General features: G+C 42.1%; 2 long non-coding RNA genes across 2 annotated transcripts; both read right to left on the reverse strand.

The window, feature by feature from the left end:
* Positions 1-231: 231 nt before the first annotated feature.
* LOC140649474 (uncharacterized) lies at positions 232-8,965 on the reverse strand. Its single transcript, XR_012041625.1, has 3 exons — positions 8,910-8,965; positions 4,527-4,656; positions 232-720 (listed from the first exon to the last, which is right to left on the reverse strand). It is a non-coding gene; the product is annotated as an uncharacterized lncRNA (long non-coding RNA).
* A 1,517-nt stretch (positions 8,966-10,482) lies between these two features.
* LOC140649475 (uncharacterized) lies at positions 10,483-16,847 on the reverse strand. Its single transcript, XR_012041626.1, has 3 exons — positions 16,393-16,847; positions 14,729-14,866; positions 10,483-10,961 (listed from the first exon to the last, which is right to left on the reverse strand). It is a non-coding gene; the product is annotated as an uncharacterized lncRNA (long non-coding RNA).
* Positions 16,848-16,979: the final 132 nt, after the last annotated feature.

Genomic DNA, 16,979 nt, shown 5'->3' on the forward strand with positions numbered 1-16,979 from the left:
AGTAAATCCCCCATCAGGAGTCCAGGCTGCTAAGCTACTGGAAAAGTAGGGTAGTCAGCAATAGAGAAACTTTCGGGAGGTTAAGTGTGATCAGTCAGATTATTTGACATTGAAGTCAGTAGATCAATAGGTTCCTGTGCCTCTCCCCCAAAGCAATATTTCTTTGCTGAAAAAATACCACGTAAATGATGAGAAACTGCTTACCACTGTGGCTAGGATGAGATGGTTTGGGTTTTTATTTTATGCGTTTTGTGCGTTAAAGGCTCTATGCAGATGAAAAGATGTGTGGCACCACATTAATATGAAATAGTAATGGCAGTTGCAGAGATGGAAAAGGGATACCGGATCATCTTGATTAAGGATACCAAAAGGCAGATGTGGTGCTGTTTACCACGCTGACTTGTGCTGTTCAGGTCGATGACAGCACGGCCCATGAGCAAGCCTTGAGCCGTGGGACACGTCAGGTCTCTGTCGTCACTGCACATTCTCCATGAGGAGATGCAAATCCTCTGTTTGCCCAGGCTCTGCCCCCAGCTTGTCTTTGGGTGCCCTACAGCGCTGAAAACACCCCCGCGCCTCTCCCAGCGTGCATGCTTCAGAGGTGTGCCGCAAGCAGGGAGTCTGGCCGGCAGCCCCGGTCATGCGGGTTTCGCATCCCCTCCTCTCACCCACACTGGAGCAGACCTGAACCACTGGGGCATTACGGCTCACATCCAGAAACTGAGGGCAGGGAAACACAGCGTTTTAGTCACATTTGGAGGAGTTTAGGGGTTTTTTAATTTATTGTTCAAACATTCAAGGAACATTCGTAAAGCCCATATCCTCCAAATTATTTACTATTACTTCTAATTAATTATAGTAACCCCTGTTGCTTTGTCATATGGGAAGTAAACAACTGCTTTGACTAACTAAATACTCAAATCAGGTTGGAGAAGGTTTTAATTAGTTAATTTCATTAATCACAAAGTCTGTTCGTTGCTGTTCATGTGCCATGGAGCAGTAGAAATGGCTGTTATGCAACGAGACTGCAACCATGCTTCTTTCTTCAAGATAGTTTAAAAAGGTGTTCTATCCGTGTCTTGTAATACGTAATGACAGGTGTACTTTTTCTTAGGTTTTTGTCTTAGAGTTTAATACAATTAATATCTGGTATATCATTTCCTGGGGAAACATACCTTACACTAGCAAGAGAACAGCTTATGTGATTTATAGAGGCAGGTTACAGTTTGCACTGAAATGGGAATTCTGCGAATACTGCAATACATCCTGTTCATATCTACCAAAGGTTGAGAAGGACAAAAATATCAGAATTCAAGATTGGATTAATGAATGCATGCACAGAAAAAAGAGAAAAAAAACCCAACTTTAAAAGTACCTTTCCAGCAAAAGATGCCATAAAGCACTGTAAAAAATCGAAACCTATGGGTTTTGCTCCTATGTGCTGTAAAATTAATGTGGAAGTTTGAAATCTGGTATAGTAAGAGAGTGGAAAAAATCCAATGCAATTCATTTGAGAAGCGTATTTTGTAACTTTAAAAGATGGGACAATTAATCTACAGTAGTCATATCTGAGAAATATCTGTAGTGCTCATAAAAATCTTCAGGCTGACATCAATGTATATAAACCCTGTTGGGCTGACTCCTCTGCAGCACAAGTGATGGTAATTACTCTGAAATCAATGACCCAAACTCTGACAATTTGGACTGGCTGCAGGTCTGTCTGTGCTCATTTTTCACACAATAGGTACAGAATGGGCAACGGTGAGGCTAGCTTCCCATGCAGGGCAATTGCTTCTCCACCCTGATCAAAAGGGATTATTCCCAGATCGGAGTTGAAAGAGATTATTAATCTGAGTACATTGTTCAGTCCTGGGTCTTTGTATCGTGGTCAGCAGTTCATTAAAAACCTGAGTGGGAAGCACCACCACCTCTTCTCCCCTTGGCTGCTAGGTAGTAACAACTTTCAGTCACTACTACCCTGGTCTAGACTCATGCAGTAGCCTGGAGGTAAAAGATATGTAACCACTAATTAATCCTTTGAATTGCCTAGTTCCCACTTTTTCATCTAAATTATACTTTTTAAGGCTATTTATCAAAATTACACAGTATTCTTTGAAGAAGAAAGTTTCTGCTTTTCACAGGCATCATTCTTTATGTCCTCTCTTGGAAAATTGCAGGTGCATTATATCACTGCTATGGGTGTTATTTATTATTATCTCTACTGGGAAATCAATTGGTGCTGCAGAGGATAACAACAAACACTTATAGCAAAAAGGAGATTATATTCTCCTGTGGTGATGCTGATGACGCTGATAGATGGTCGGAGAAAACCCTACTGTTAGCCTGGCAGGACTGACCTTAAACAGCTATGTAGGCCTATATATATTCTGAGTTCAGCCTGCCACCAAAGCAAAAGCAATGGGTGCAGTACACATGTAGGCTGAGTGCCAGGATTAAAATTGCATTTGCATCACTTTTGTTTGTTTTTAGAAAAATGCTCTTGGGTGTGTTTGCTTGAGTAGTGAAGCAAGAATTTCATTATTTTAATATGAGGCTCTGTGGCCTGAAGTGGAATAGCAGCCACTAGTGCTTTACTCTTCTTGCAGTCAAAAAACAATACTAAAATATATCAAAGTGTCTGACCTCTCCTGGTTCTCTGAAAACCTCGGCCACTGCCCCTACTGCGTATCTCATGATCGAAAGCACATTCCAAGGCTCCACTGCACATTGGGTCCCTGGTTTGGCCTATACGTTTGTCCTTTTTGTAGCCTTCAGTGGTGGTGAGGTGATCTCTCAGAGGATTATTTTCATGTAAAGTCCTACAGAGGCCACAGTAACACCGCAGACTCTCTTTGCCAGGCACTGCGCAAACACATAACGAGCGACAGTACCTGCCTGGGACAAGGCACAAACCCCACCTGTGGCAAGTAGGAATCCCCTGGTATTTTCTGTAATAAACATACAATGCCCTAATTCAATTCCAGTTTGGGTAATTACATTGTTTAGTCATCTTTGCCAGTGGTATCACCAGGATGTAGTGTTCTGCATTTACTGCTTTGGCTGTTGCTAACAAACTGTTTGGCTATCACACTCTTAGGTAGTACTGAAGGCGTGATGATGGACATTCTCAAAATCTGTAAAATGAGCAGACCTGATTGAACAGGTCCACATCACACTGCAGAATTAGTTGCAACTGAGAGAAATGAGGTTTCTCCTTTATTTAGTATATGCCTAAAGCTAATTCCTCTGAATTAAATAACAAACTGTGACTGATTCCAGGGCAAATCTGGTTCCAGGACTTCATGAGCGGGTGGACTTTGGATTCGCAGTAGGTGAAACTCACGCTGTACGTGTAAGATAGCATTGTTTTTCTATGTGATCTAATAAGTAACTTTTCAGGTCCTAGCCTTGCCAATTTTAAAAACTTGTGTCATTGTTTTCTGAAGGGCAGCATTTGCATTTTTGAGGAAACCTAGCAACACTCATGTGAAAGAAAAATAATTAAAATGCGGTAGACTATTAGAAACGCAAGACTGAATTACGGTCTACTGGGGAAAACTAATCTAAGTGTGGCTAATGACATCCTTTAGAAAGTGATACTCAGCTAAGAAGATATATTAACGTCATTTGTATTGATAATCTATGTTAATGCTTGCAAATATTTTAATTTAAATGATTTAAAAAAATTTAGGGAGTCTATATTTAAAGATCCAGTGGAGTATCCATCAAAGGGCAGACATTTTTTTCTCATTGGTATCTTAGATATGTTTACAGTTCATGGTACCAAAAAATGGAAAACTAATATGAAAATCCTAAAAGGAAAAATGACTCTTAATACACTTAACTAAGATGAAAACCAAAGTAATGTATGTCGGAAGAAATATGTAGGTAAAGCTAGTGAAATATAAGCTGAAATAAAGCAAATTTCACCCTGGCCCTATTAATCTATGATATAGTTTAAGGCAGATTGAATGGTCCCTGTTCAACCACAGCTATGCAAAAATCAAATTAGATTATACCACAACAGATACACGGTTAGTTAATATGATGCCAAACAGGATTTAACTTTGTCTCTGCTGAGTATTCAGTTGTGGTCAGCACATTCTAACAAATCTACCTTGATTTTCCATAACTGTATTGAAGCTCAGTAACATCTGGCTGGGTAGACCAGATTTAAGACTTTGGTTTACACTTGAAGGCTTTGTATTGTGTAGGGTGATTTTTATGACATAACTACTTCAACAAAAGCCCTAGCATAGACACAATTATACCAGCAAAAAAAAAAAGTGGGTTTGATGTTATGGCTTATATCACTTGCCAAACTAGAATGCATTTTACAGGCAAAAAGCACTCTAATTATGTAGGAGGAGTTTACTGGCATAACACCAGCAGCATGACAAAACTTTCAAGTGTAAACAGGAGCTAGGTGCTTATTTAAGTCAGTATGTCTTCTAACCACTTAACAAAGTATAATTTGTTTTCCAAAACCTCCCCTTCCCCAGCCACACACCGGGTCTGACTCTCACCCGGTTCAGAAGTCAGCAGCAGGACACCAGCCCGTCGGAGAGGGAGAATCAGGCCTGCTCCTTTAGAGAAAGGCTGCACCAATGCGATTCACCCACTAGCAGAGAGTGGTATAACAAGAAAAGCAACACCCTGGGAAATACAAAAAAAATACAAAAAATTAGTCCTTGTCCTACTTCTACTTACACATTCATACGACTTCTTCTCACACTTCCCCGTGTAACTCATGCCAGCTCTAACCTCCTTATTAATCAGTGTATGGGTGCAGCTGGGACAAAAGGGATTTAAGAAAACAGCACGAGATGCTAACTGGGCACCAGGCAGGCTGTGCCCTGCACAGAGCAGGTTCTCCTTCACGCGATACGGCTGCCGGCTCTGGCTGCCATAACCAGCCACAGGAAACTTTTTTCTCATCTGAGGCCAGGCTGGCATGGCTAGACTGCATCTGTGTGACGTTGCGTGAGGACACGTTACCAGCTTGGGTTGTTGATAGCTTGGCTCATTCTTCCCGTTCACAGTGCAGGCATAGGAAGGACCTTATGCCTGCAGGAAGACTGTGGGCAGAAGGTCAAATTTAAAGGATTACAGCAACTGGGCAGTAGAGCTTGCACAGTACCTGCCTATTGTATTTCTGACTGTTGCCATCGCTATTTTAATGAGCTCTACATTTACCCCTCCCACTCTCCCCCCACCCAAAAAAGTGCAAGTCAGACATGGAAACACCTATCTTGTACTTTTTCTGGTATTTGGGTTGAAAAGGGCAAGGAAAAAAATAAGAGAAATCAGTAATATCACATTCCATTAATATTTTGGAAATCCACAGGCTTAATGAGAGAAAAGAGCTAAATGCATGACTGGTGTCACTAGCAAGTCATCTGGAGCATGCAAGGGAAAATGCTTTTAAAATCTTTAAAGTAAATGATCATGCAAAGACACAGATAGTCAACACTTGAGGCAAAAGGTGTTTAATTAGAGTGGGAAAAGTCTCTGTTCTAAGTAATTAAAGGTAAAAGTCCAGAGTAGAGGAGAGAAATCCAAACGCCTTAAACATTTTACAGCTTTAAAGAGAAAGCTGCAAGGGTTCAGAGATAAACAAGGAGAGACAGAGGATGAAGCCAGATTTCCTGCTTATGCAGCTCTACTGAGGCATTGCAAGGGCTGAGAAGTAGGTCCCTGCCCATGTAGGGTGATTCAAAGCACCAGAGACAGGCATACAGACATCCCCTACAACTAAGGAGTAGAATAAGCATCCTCTGAAGAATGACAGAAAAATCCCACGTGCTAACCAGGGAGCTGCCTTGAATTAGTCTGTAGGTAGTACTATGCAGAGGTGTACAGAGAGCAATATAGGCTGGACAGGATCTGGGGGTCATTGGGTCCATCTATGCAGCTCAAAACAAGGCCAGTTTAAATCAGGTACCTGGCATCTTGCTGAATTCTTGTCCTGCTCAGGAGGCTGGGGGTCTCACTCCTTTTGTATGCTGGTTATAGGCTCCTCACCTCAGCTAAATATTTAGCAGGAGGAGGATTTACTCTTCAAAACAAGGCTGTGGGGGGTGATGGCCAGTTTTGCAGAATGACATATCAGCTAAAGCGTGCACCCAGGAAATGGGATTTGGAATTCAGACGTATGACATTGCCCAGGGCATGCTGTAATCCCCAGCCTATGGCATAGCCTGAGAAAGAGGGGAACGTTTCCTCCTGCTAGAAAAGCTGGCCTGTAGGCAGCTGGGCTGCAGTCATGGGGCTTAGAAAAGAGGTTAGGGCAACCTGCCATGCAGTAAGGCACCTCAGCTTTGGTCCTTACTCTCAGAGCTGCTAATGGATTTTATATTAGACAGCATCTTCTTTATATAGGACACAAATAATCCTGGCATCAGGCACAAGCAATACAGACAAAGGAACGATAAGTTAATGGGTCCTCATGAAATGGAGACGTTGAGGTATCATTACTGCCTGTGCTGAAACATCTCTGGACATGCTTGGGAACAGGACTGCAAGCATATGGAGGATGTAACAAATCTAAGATTTACTAACCAAAGCCTTCACTCGGAGGCTGATAGGGCGACTATGGGCATCATGGTTTTGGAATTTGGCATCACAAAAAGGAACTGTTTAAGACTGAGGCACCTACGTATTTTTGGAGGTCTAACTATAAAGATATACACACTACAGTGGCTGTTTTACATGACAAAAGGCTGTATATGATAGGGTTCAATCTCCTAGATGAAAGAAAACTGGAAAAATCCTCAGTGCGATGTGAACTGAAAATGTTCCTTTTTCTTTTATTTGTTCTGAGTACAACAAAGTCAGGTATTATTCATGTAATCTTTAGATTCCCATTGTTTCCAATGAAGTCCATACTTCGCAACAAGCTTTGCTGTATGAGAGTCATGACTAAGCTTTCAATAATTTGGATTCTACTACAATTTTTAATAGCATTTTCCAGTTAAGCGCTTTCTCCCTTCTCTGTGATGGTTGCCATTATAAGTTTATAAGCAGATTTCCCAGCAAGAGGATTTCTTACCGCCCAAAGCTTTCCTATGGAGACACTCAGCAATATTAGCAACTGTTTTTTGAATTATACTTATGACACATTTCTACAGCTACCAAGTGTACTGCATTTCTCTTCATTAACAAGCTCACTGATGTTTACTGAAATGTATTCTATTGAATTTATGCATATATGAGGACACTGTCAAAAGCTGTATCTTTTCTCAGTGTTGGCCAAGCCCAAAAAGCTTTAAGTTTACAGTCCAACTTCTGACCAGCATGTGGGAACGGACTCATAATCATCTGCACAAAAGCCTAAACCATTTCCTAGCTACATATTTTAAAAGGGCTTGCCACAAGTGGAAGTGGGATTACCTAGGATTATGCAGAGCGAGCTAATCATCAGGTATCAAACAGTATAAAAAATATCCAGATGATTCCTGGGAATCCTTTCTTCCTAGTGGAATAGGAGAGAAAACAGAAGAGATAATTTATACTTTAGGAAACAGAAAGTCAGCTTGCTGCTCTCAGAAGAAAAAGACAAACGCTGAGTCTTTATCAAAAGTACTGCAGCAGTATTTGTGACCCTCAGGAAAGAGTTAAAACTGCCCAGTGGTTGCTGAAAGCCTGTTGTAAGATCACTAACTGGCCAATTAGAGTTTATTCTGATTAGAAAGCGCTCATATTTTAATGGATGAGTATATGAAATTTTAACTGGCTGTCACACTAACTCTTCTGGTCATTTCATTAGAAAGAAGATGCTCAAGAAAGTAATTAATTTTTTAAATTCCTGGGGACAGCCCCAAAAAGGAGCTTAGCTTCAAATGAGGGATTTACACTGCTTAACTCCATAACCTATCTTGTGAAGAACGTTGTTTATAAGTCACAAAACTCTGAAAGGACCATGCGTCGCACAGGTGCCCTGATTTTCTGCACGGTAGTACGTGCCTAACGCGTCCTGCGTACAAACACAAGTGTCCTACCCAGGCCTGCTACGTTAAACACAGGCAAGGTTCTTGGGGAAAGTAAGATTTTGGTGGTGGTGGTTTTGTGGTGGGTATTTTTTGTTAACTATATCAGCGCTCTCTCTCTCTTTCCATGTCTATCTCAATATTTCCTTGTTGCCTGAGTCAGACAGCTCCAGACTCAGTATTTTGGTTTCTGGAGGTCTCATTCAATGACCCAATTGCCTCTGCCCTGGGTATAGGCTTTTTTTGGGGTCCCTACAGGGGCAGAGCACCGCAGCACCTGTGACCATTTTGGCTTTGGGCCTTACGCAAAATGCAGCTTTGTCCTTTTACTTCTGCCCCTGTGAAAGTCATGGAAGTGTTTATAAGAAAATGTTTTCTGTTCCACTTGTGATAGAGCCTCAGTAGCTCAGCTGAAATTGCCTGGATGTTCTAAACTTATAAGCATCATCCCACCAGAGATGTGTTCTTGAATGTTAAATTTAGGCTAATTGGAGGCATATCCTTTAATTTAGCAAGCTGAGGTTACTAATACAGATCAAGAGCTAAAAATTAACAGTGGAGCTGATGTATGCTAAATGCCTAAGTGATATCTTAACCTATAATTATACAAGTTCTGTTAATAGTGAATAATTCAAATCTTCAGGGATTTCAATAGTCTAATGGGCTGTAGTTATTTCCAATTTACATTATGGTTGCTAGGTTTCATTAAAATGAGAAAAAGGCTGTATAGCGTAGCAGAAGAAAATTGGTGTTTGAAGTTATCACCCAGGAATCAAAATATGAAATTTAAATTAGAAGGTGTCCAAGCAACACAATGACACCGAAGCCGAGCGCTGATAATGAAAGTAGGAAGAGAGCGAGTTTGCAGAGAATATTAAAGGAAGACGGCACTACTAGCAACACGCTCCGTAACAACGATACCTTAAACGCTGCACTACTGTAGCACATAAGCAGTCCAAAACATATTACAAACCCCAATTAAGCCTTGCTACATTCTTCTGAATTATTTAAATTTTGTTATCACTGATTTGCAGATGGCAGGCTGAGGCACGATAAAGCACATGGCTTATCTGAAGCCATGTGATGACTCAGTAGGATGCGAGAGCGGCAGCTCGGGGCTGCAGCCTCCCCACTAACCGCTAACCGGCTGCTGGGTACAGTTATGCCACACCATCGCTTTGGGAGGCTGCTCAGCCAGTCCCCCTCCACGGTTTCATCCTCATGCCATGGTCCTCTGTCATCTCAGCTGGGCTGACACGTGTGTTAGGGAGATGTGCTACACACCAGGTCACTCAAAGCAACATGGGTTAAAGCTAGTGCTTTCCGGAGAGCCAGAGGGAGTTGCTATTCGTCTGGATCATGGCAGACATCTGGCTTGGAGTGCAAACCCACAACCACTTACACCAGCACGACTGCAGGGACAGCAAATCACAGCGGGGGGGAGAGCGGGAGCTTGGAGAAACCACCTTCACCCAGCGTTGCCACCACCAAGAAAGTGCTGTGTATCCAGCCCCAGCCACGTGTGTTTCCACAGACCCACGATATGGTTTTGGGGGGCCACAGTGTACACCCCCCAAAACCCACTTACAACAGCTAACAGCCTCCTCTTACCCAGGCTCACCCAGGCTTTCAGAGTAAGTCTAGGTTTTGCTGACTCCAGGCTTAAATCTGTCAGTGTGACCCATCACTACTAGTCACAGTGATGTGGTCTCTCCCAGCTCCTGCTCTTCTGAGCCATGCTGTATGCAGGTGAACTATTTTTGGAACAACGAGGGTAAATTAGATTACATGATAGATAATAAAAATACCACATAAGTTAATAGGAATGAGCAGCATGTGTTACCATTTAGTAGAAGTCAAGGTATCTGACATGTTTTGATATCTAAATTTGACTTTAAATTCTTTTTAATTCTTCTGGAGTGTACTGTAAATACAGAGTATCTGCTTCTTATGAGCAGGTTAACAACTAAAATAAATGTTCTTTTGTACCTAAAGATTAGCTATTTCCTCAATGTTTTGTTAGTGATTCATGTTACTTCATCTAAATTCAGCCTCAAATTCCTCACTTGTATATCAGTTCAGTTTTTGAATCTAAATTAAGTATCTGAATTTCTCTAAAAAGGCAGAAAATTCTGTGGGGTTTGTTTGTTTTAATTTAAACACCTTGAAGCGCTGCAGTTTCCACGTTAGTGAATGAGCCACAGGATGAAGATTTATAACTAAATAGTTCTTTCCTTATAAGATAGGTTTTCCCAACAGCTCCTTTTTATTTTTTCTGAATCAAAGTAACCTCTTACATCTCACTCTGAAACACATGTACCCATTTTGTAACATATTGCTAAATATCTCTGATTTACATAAGAAGCAACAGCAAAACTCCACATACATTGTGTTAATTAAATTATTATTATTATTATTATGTAATTATATAATGGAGAAATAGCAAATTCAAACTCTTAAAACGCTGATCATGAAGTATATTAAATTACAGCATTGCCTCAACTGCAGGGCAGGTGTGCTCAGTGGCACACCCTCTGTCAGGCAGACGATGGGATAAACCAGAGCACAACACAGCTTCTCTCCTGGAAACGGAAGGAAACCAACACCTAAGGAGACATTTTAGATCTCTGTTGTGCCCTGCAACCAGGACACACTTTAGGGTTCACAGCTGTAGGACTTCGAAGCAGTACCTAGTGATTCACAATAAATATGCGCTGCACTAAGTGATCCAGAAAATTGATGTGCTTTTGCAGGCAGGCTCACTCTGAAACTGAAAGTAAAAAGAAATCCTTCCCAAGCCTATTTTTACATGCAGCAGAATGGGGAGTCAGCAGGGTTGGATTTGGTTCAGGAACACGTGCTGCAGCTGTCCGTGACCACGAGGCCTGAAGCCCCCGTAGCCTTGTTCTCCAAGCTATGAGTAATCTTGAGCAAACCACATCAGCCTCCCAGTAGTCCAACAAAGTGGTGTACCTATCAGAATCACATAGTTTAATTATTAAGTGGTTGAAAACCACTTTCAGTTTGGTAGAAAAGAGATGCCTTGTTAGTACAGAGTTATGTTAAGCAATAACAACACAAATCAATAAAAATCACCAAATAATTAAGCATCTTCAGACACTTAACACCCATTGCAACTGCCATTAGCAAGAGGTTTGAGGGCTGTTCACAAATCTCTTTAGCATATTATAAATTCCCCATAGAGCACTCAGATGCCCCAGCTATGGCGATGCATGCTGCATACACTGCAATTCTGTCCCTGTGCTATTAACAGTAATGGTTTCACATTTAAAAATCGTGTCCTGGGAATATGGCTGAGGACGCAGCACACTAGAGAGGCATTAGCAAGAGACATGTGGATGGTCAGAGCACGCAGGAGACTAGACCGTGACTCACTGCATAACCCAGAGGAACTCATTTACCTTCTCATCTTTAGGGTAACCCCCTGTGAGAAATGTGTATCAAAAGTTAATCACTTCATGGACTGTTATGTAGTCTGATTAATAATATTTAGAGAGCACTTGGAGATCCCTGGATAAAGGTTGGGGGTTTTGTAAGTCTATTATTACCACCTTCATAGCTTTCGTTTCTTATGTTGGGCCCCTGAGTTTAAAGGAGTTCTTTCTAATGCTCTGCACATTTTGTGCAACTCTGGCTGCTAGTGTCAAATGCCAGCATATTCACAGGGCATAAACCATCTGGTTTTGCTGAAACTAAATATTCCCGTGTTTACTTAGGAAAATGGATGCAGACACTTTCAGTTCTCGCAGCTGTTCCTTCCTGGGAAACAGGAGGAGAAGAACATTTTTCTCTCCAAAGCAGAGGAATAGTAAGCTTGATTGACATTCCCCAGACTGCAGATCCTGCAGGCCCAAATTATTTGCCTTGTTTTGCTTCAGAAGTCCTTCCCCCTTCCTTGCTTGGGGAATAACGCCACAGCAGGTGTTGTGTATTTCTGATAGTTTGTGGGCAGTAGGACAGGCTGCCAGGGGAACTGAGATTGTGTCATATGCTAATAAATATAATAAAAAAAAACCCCTCCTGACACTTTTAAATAGTTCTGGCTCCGCGAGATGAAGTAATCTGTGATACGTACCACTGGGTACGCCTCACCTTGTCCTTGTTTTGCATGGGGCTCCTGGGAGGCTCTCTCATGCCTTCAAGGCAGTGCTTATCTTGCCCAGGCTCTCTAAACCAGCTCAAGCTTGGAGCTTCCTGGATAGGGCAGGGGTAGCTGCTCTTTTCAAAATAAGACTTTCAAGTCACACGTACTGGACTGAAATTTCTATTCTTTTTTTTTTTTTTAACTGTTTCAACACTGGCTCTTGACATCAACAATCTGTTTTCTTGTTTTAATTCCAGAGAAAATAAGGGAACATCTAGACCTGCCCTGCCTTTTAAGTATGCATAAAAAGCAATGGGGGCATAACTACACTCACAGGAATCAAGGGTCAGTATTAATCTACAAAAAAATCTTGTTCTTCAAAAAATACTATTACTAAAGCTTTGATGATTATAGCAAACACATTTGTGTATCAGCCAAAGATCTCATCATGTGTTTCAAAAATTTCAGTTATGTCTCTTCACTCCCTGGAAAGGTTCACATATGTTATTATTCCCACTTTATAAATGTGGGAATTAAAACTGAGAGCTCACCAAAGTTGCCCAGGTAATGATGAGCAAATGTATGACAAGAATCTGGGAAGGCTGAGTCTGGCTTACCTATTAGCACTTTGAAGTGGAAAGAGTAAGTGTAAAACGTATGTAGAATATTTACGGTGTTACTTTAATAATAGCCTGCCTCTTCGGTCGGATTAATATTTAACTTTTTCTACAAACTATAATAGTTACATCAAGAGAGATGAACCAGCTCTATCGCTGAACGGTTGGGGCAATCACCTGACACAGATCCAGACTCAAGTCCCTGCCCCAGTGGACATTTAATTATTTATACAAAGTGTTGCAGTTCCAAATAGTGATACCAAGAGACCTGCCTTGGGTGCTGCAGTTCAGAGAAGAGTTTTTCACATCCTAGGTACGTGCCTCTGAACCCAAATCACTGGCTATTTTGTGACTGCCCTCAACCCTCTCTAATTTCTCAAGACAGTTGAGAAAGCCTTGGTTTTACCTCAGTGTAGAAAAGTATTGGTTTGGTTTGGTTTGGTTTGGTTTGTTTTTAAATCTGAAAAGGATATAACGAAACCTACTATTTACCCAGCTTTAGCACAAATACTGAGAAACAAAAAAGGGTCATAAAGTGTTATGGAGTGAGATCTGTTTGGTTTTCTGCACCTGTCTCTGAATCTAAACTTTTGGGACAAAATAGTGATAATTTTTCTGCTGTCTTTTTATATTTTGAGATTACCTCGATACAGTTTCTTGCCATTTCTGACTAAAGAAACAGGACCTGTGAATATTTTGTAAACAAACCATCCTAAGATAATACACTGCTTATTTGGATCACTAATTTCTGTTTCAAGTCCGAAACTGAAGAAGGCCATTGAGGAGGCAGTGGTGCTTCAGCTATCGCCGCCCAGGGAGAATATGCTGCTAATTACATACTGGAAAACTAACCACATGGCTCCTCCTGGCTTCCTCCTCCCATCTACATAACAGCTGCAGTCAGCCCTGAGTTACAGTCGGTAAAGGTGATAGAGTACATTAGAAACAAGCTATAGTGATAAGATAACACTATAAAATACTGCCATGTGCTGTCTAGCAGGTAACTGATGACAGACCTAGGAAGGCAATGTAGCTGGGGCCATGGTTTTTGAAAGCAGCAGTTACAATGGCGTAGTACATAACATAAAAGTGCATGTAGTGCACTAACTTTAAAGCGCAGTGAGTAGCAGAAGTACTGGCTGAACCAACTATGGCTACGAGGTTACTAGGAAAGAGTAGGTAACATCAGAGATGCTGAGACAGGGCTCTGTAGCTGGGGTTGCAATGGTCTCAAATTTGCAGCAGCAGCATAAGTGAGAACTCATGTCTAGAGTGCCACAGTTTAGGGAATGACACCTACTAACATATTTTTTGCCACCTTCTTTGGAAACGTCTGTCCTTCAAATCTTCTAAACTCAGCAGAAGAGCAGTGCAAATTAAAGGACACCTTCAGATGGCGTGTGGATAAGGAGAGGAAAGTTGACACACAGGGTATTTAGGGTAAATAACACTGAAACCAAGTAGGGGAAAGTTAGAAGCAAAGCCATGTTGGTGGACATAAGAGGAAATTTCAAAATAACTGAAAGGAAGTTTAGAAAGTTGAGCATTATTAATGAGAATTTGCCACATGCATCAGCAACGTTCAGCTCCTCCTGCTACTTAAATCACCAGTTAGATGTCTTTGGTCTGTATCTGTGTATGGTATAATGCTAAAAATTACTGAACATTTCCCCCTGATCAAATAAAACACATTCAGTCCACGTTAACTACTTCTTTCTGAGTCAGAGAAGACAATGGGCCTCATTCTCTGATCTTTTAATTCTATTTGCTGTACTGGGATTATGCCAACGTAAACCACGGGACCTTTCAAGTTTTACCCACTGAGGGAGAAACTCACGTACTCGTTTCCCTGCTCAAGCTATGAAGCAAAGTGGCGGGGGGTGCAAACTTTACAGGGTTATGCAGCGCAGTGAGGTGACCATCCTCCCGTTTGACAACCCACGTACAGCTGGGGAGGGACCCTGTCACCCAGCTACGTTCCCACCGCATGGGCCAATGGAGAAGGAGGGAAGGCGTACTGTGGTATGCGAGCTGGGATGCAGCCGTGACGGGAACCGAGAGGCATCCTGTGAGGTGTCGTACTTCTGACGTCAAGGGCAGCACCACTGGGCTTTCCTCATCCTATAACCCAGCTATCCATCAGCTCTTCAAGAAAACTGAGAAAACAAAGAAATAGTGAAATGGAGTGGAAAAAACAAGCTTAATGTATTTACCAGAGATCCTCAATAATGCAATGGCATGAGTTACACAGGTCAATGTGGGTTCAGATGTGATGTGATAAAATAAAGTAAGACACTGGCACAGCGTCTACAAGAAAAGAAGTAAGGTTTTTTTTGCGGCTTATTCTGTTCCATAGCATCTCTGCTTATTAAATTATTTTGTTATTATGATATGCGGCTGAATTGTTTCTGGAAGATGTTGACATGCCTAGTAAAAACAGTTGTTATGGAATTATGTTTTGCTCAGTGTATCTGAAAGTTTAGTATCTTCTGGAGTTTTGGAAGACAAATTAATTGTATCTTTATGCCACAGTGAAAGATAATTTCCTACCCCCATTTTGTTGTCAGTGCAGAATGTTCTGTGATAAAATAATATTATGTCTGAACCTGATGTTGCAATGGCTTAAAATAACCTTCAGGGCAGTTCGGTTGTGTGAAATCTAACTGGGACAATTCCTAAAAGCTCAAGAGGGGCTGCAGATCTATTAGTTTTGGCAGCAATGAAGTAGTTGGGATAAGGAAGATCCTTTTAAAAGCTGAATAATTATTTTTCCTAGTTTGACAAAAAATGAAAGAAAAATATTTTAAATTTTTTTAATTTAGATTTTTCACTACTAGCAGAACTTGAAAAATAAGAAAGGATAGCTGTATATGCTTTCAGCAGATGAGTTGGAATTATATTTCCATATATGCTGCCTACAAATGGAAATACAAAATCAATTTTCTTTTCTGGAGTTTCTTCCTCTTCCTTCAGTGTATCAAGTGAAACTTTATTATCATTGCGTAGGTATTTCAAAAGAGTGTTCTTTTACCTGACTGTTTGGGCACCCAGCATCACCTGACACCTAATCATTGCCCCGCCTTGTCCTAATTGCTTTTGTTTTGCTCATACTCATTTTCTCCCAATCGAGAGCTAAAAAACTGGGTTTTGAAATTATTTAAGGTGACAGGATTTTGCTGGCTTGTACGGACTAATGGAAAAATTCAAGTTCGAGCTCACAGAGATAAGTTTCTACATCAACATCTATATTTAGGCATATAAATAAGTGGCCTGTTTTTTCTAGAACATCTGCACTTTGTTATTTTGTCAACATACATGTATTTGTCTCCTGTCCCAGTTCACAAGAAGTTTTCACCACCTACATTTTAAACCATTTTCCTGTCCATCCAAGGCAAGCATCTGCTGACTGAAGTATGTAAACTAACATGCCTTTAGAGCACTCATCTTAAGACAGAAATCACGAAAAAAGTACCCTGAGCAGGTCCAGCTGCAATGAAACATAAACCACATTGGTTAGGAGGTTTTTCTGACAACTGTGTTAGAGGAGGGCTAAAAAGAGCACAACCTGTCATTCCAGTTCTGACAAATTTTTAATAAACTGTGAGCTTTCACAGGCGCAGTTTCAGCAGCAGAAGGGGTGACACACAGGTTACACGCAGCCTCCTAGGACTCATTTTCTTGCCTTTTGTCCATAATTGATGGCTGCCAACGTAACCTCTTCTTAAGGTAAAGCCACTACTCTCCTGCAGTAACACGTTATAAGGAGGTGGGGCACCACAAGAAGTGCCAAGTATCCCCACATCCACGATGAAGCCCTCGGAGCTGCTCCCCGAGTTACAGGGACAGCCGGCGGAGCTGCCCAGCCCCTCAGGGCTGGCGGCTGCAGGCGTCGTGACAGGAAAGGCTTCTTCATCCTGCGCTCTGCGGAGGCCTGAAGGGGCTAACCCAGAGTCGGACCCAGAGGAAGCCCCGCGGGGGCCTGGCTTGCTAGCCCCCCGGCTCCGAGGCCCGGGCCGGGCAGAAAGCAGGCCAGGGAAGCCTGGCTCGGGGCGCAGGGGGTGGGCAGCTCGCTCCTCCGAGGCCCGCAGGCCGGCAGGTGACCGGGTGCCCGTCCCAGCCCGCCGAGCGACGCCCACAGCACCGCGCACCCAGGCGGTTACCGGGAAACCCGGGGAGGATGAGGGAGGGAGGGTCGGTGGCGCTCTGCGCATGCGCCCCCGAGCCCGCCAGCACCTTCGGCGCCTGCGCGGCGCCTGGAGCGCGGAGCGG

Source organism: Ciconia boyciana, chromosome 3, assembly GCF_034638445.1.
Source record: "Ciconia boyciana chromosome 3, ASM3463844v1, whole genome shotgun sequence".
Taxonomy (NCBI): domain Eukaryota; kingdom Metazoa; phylum Chordata; class Aves; order Ciconiiformes; family Ciconiidae; genus Ciconia; species Ciconia boyciana.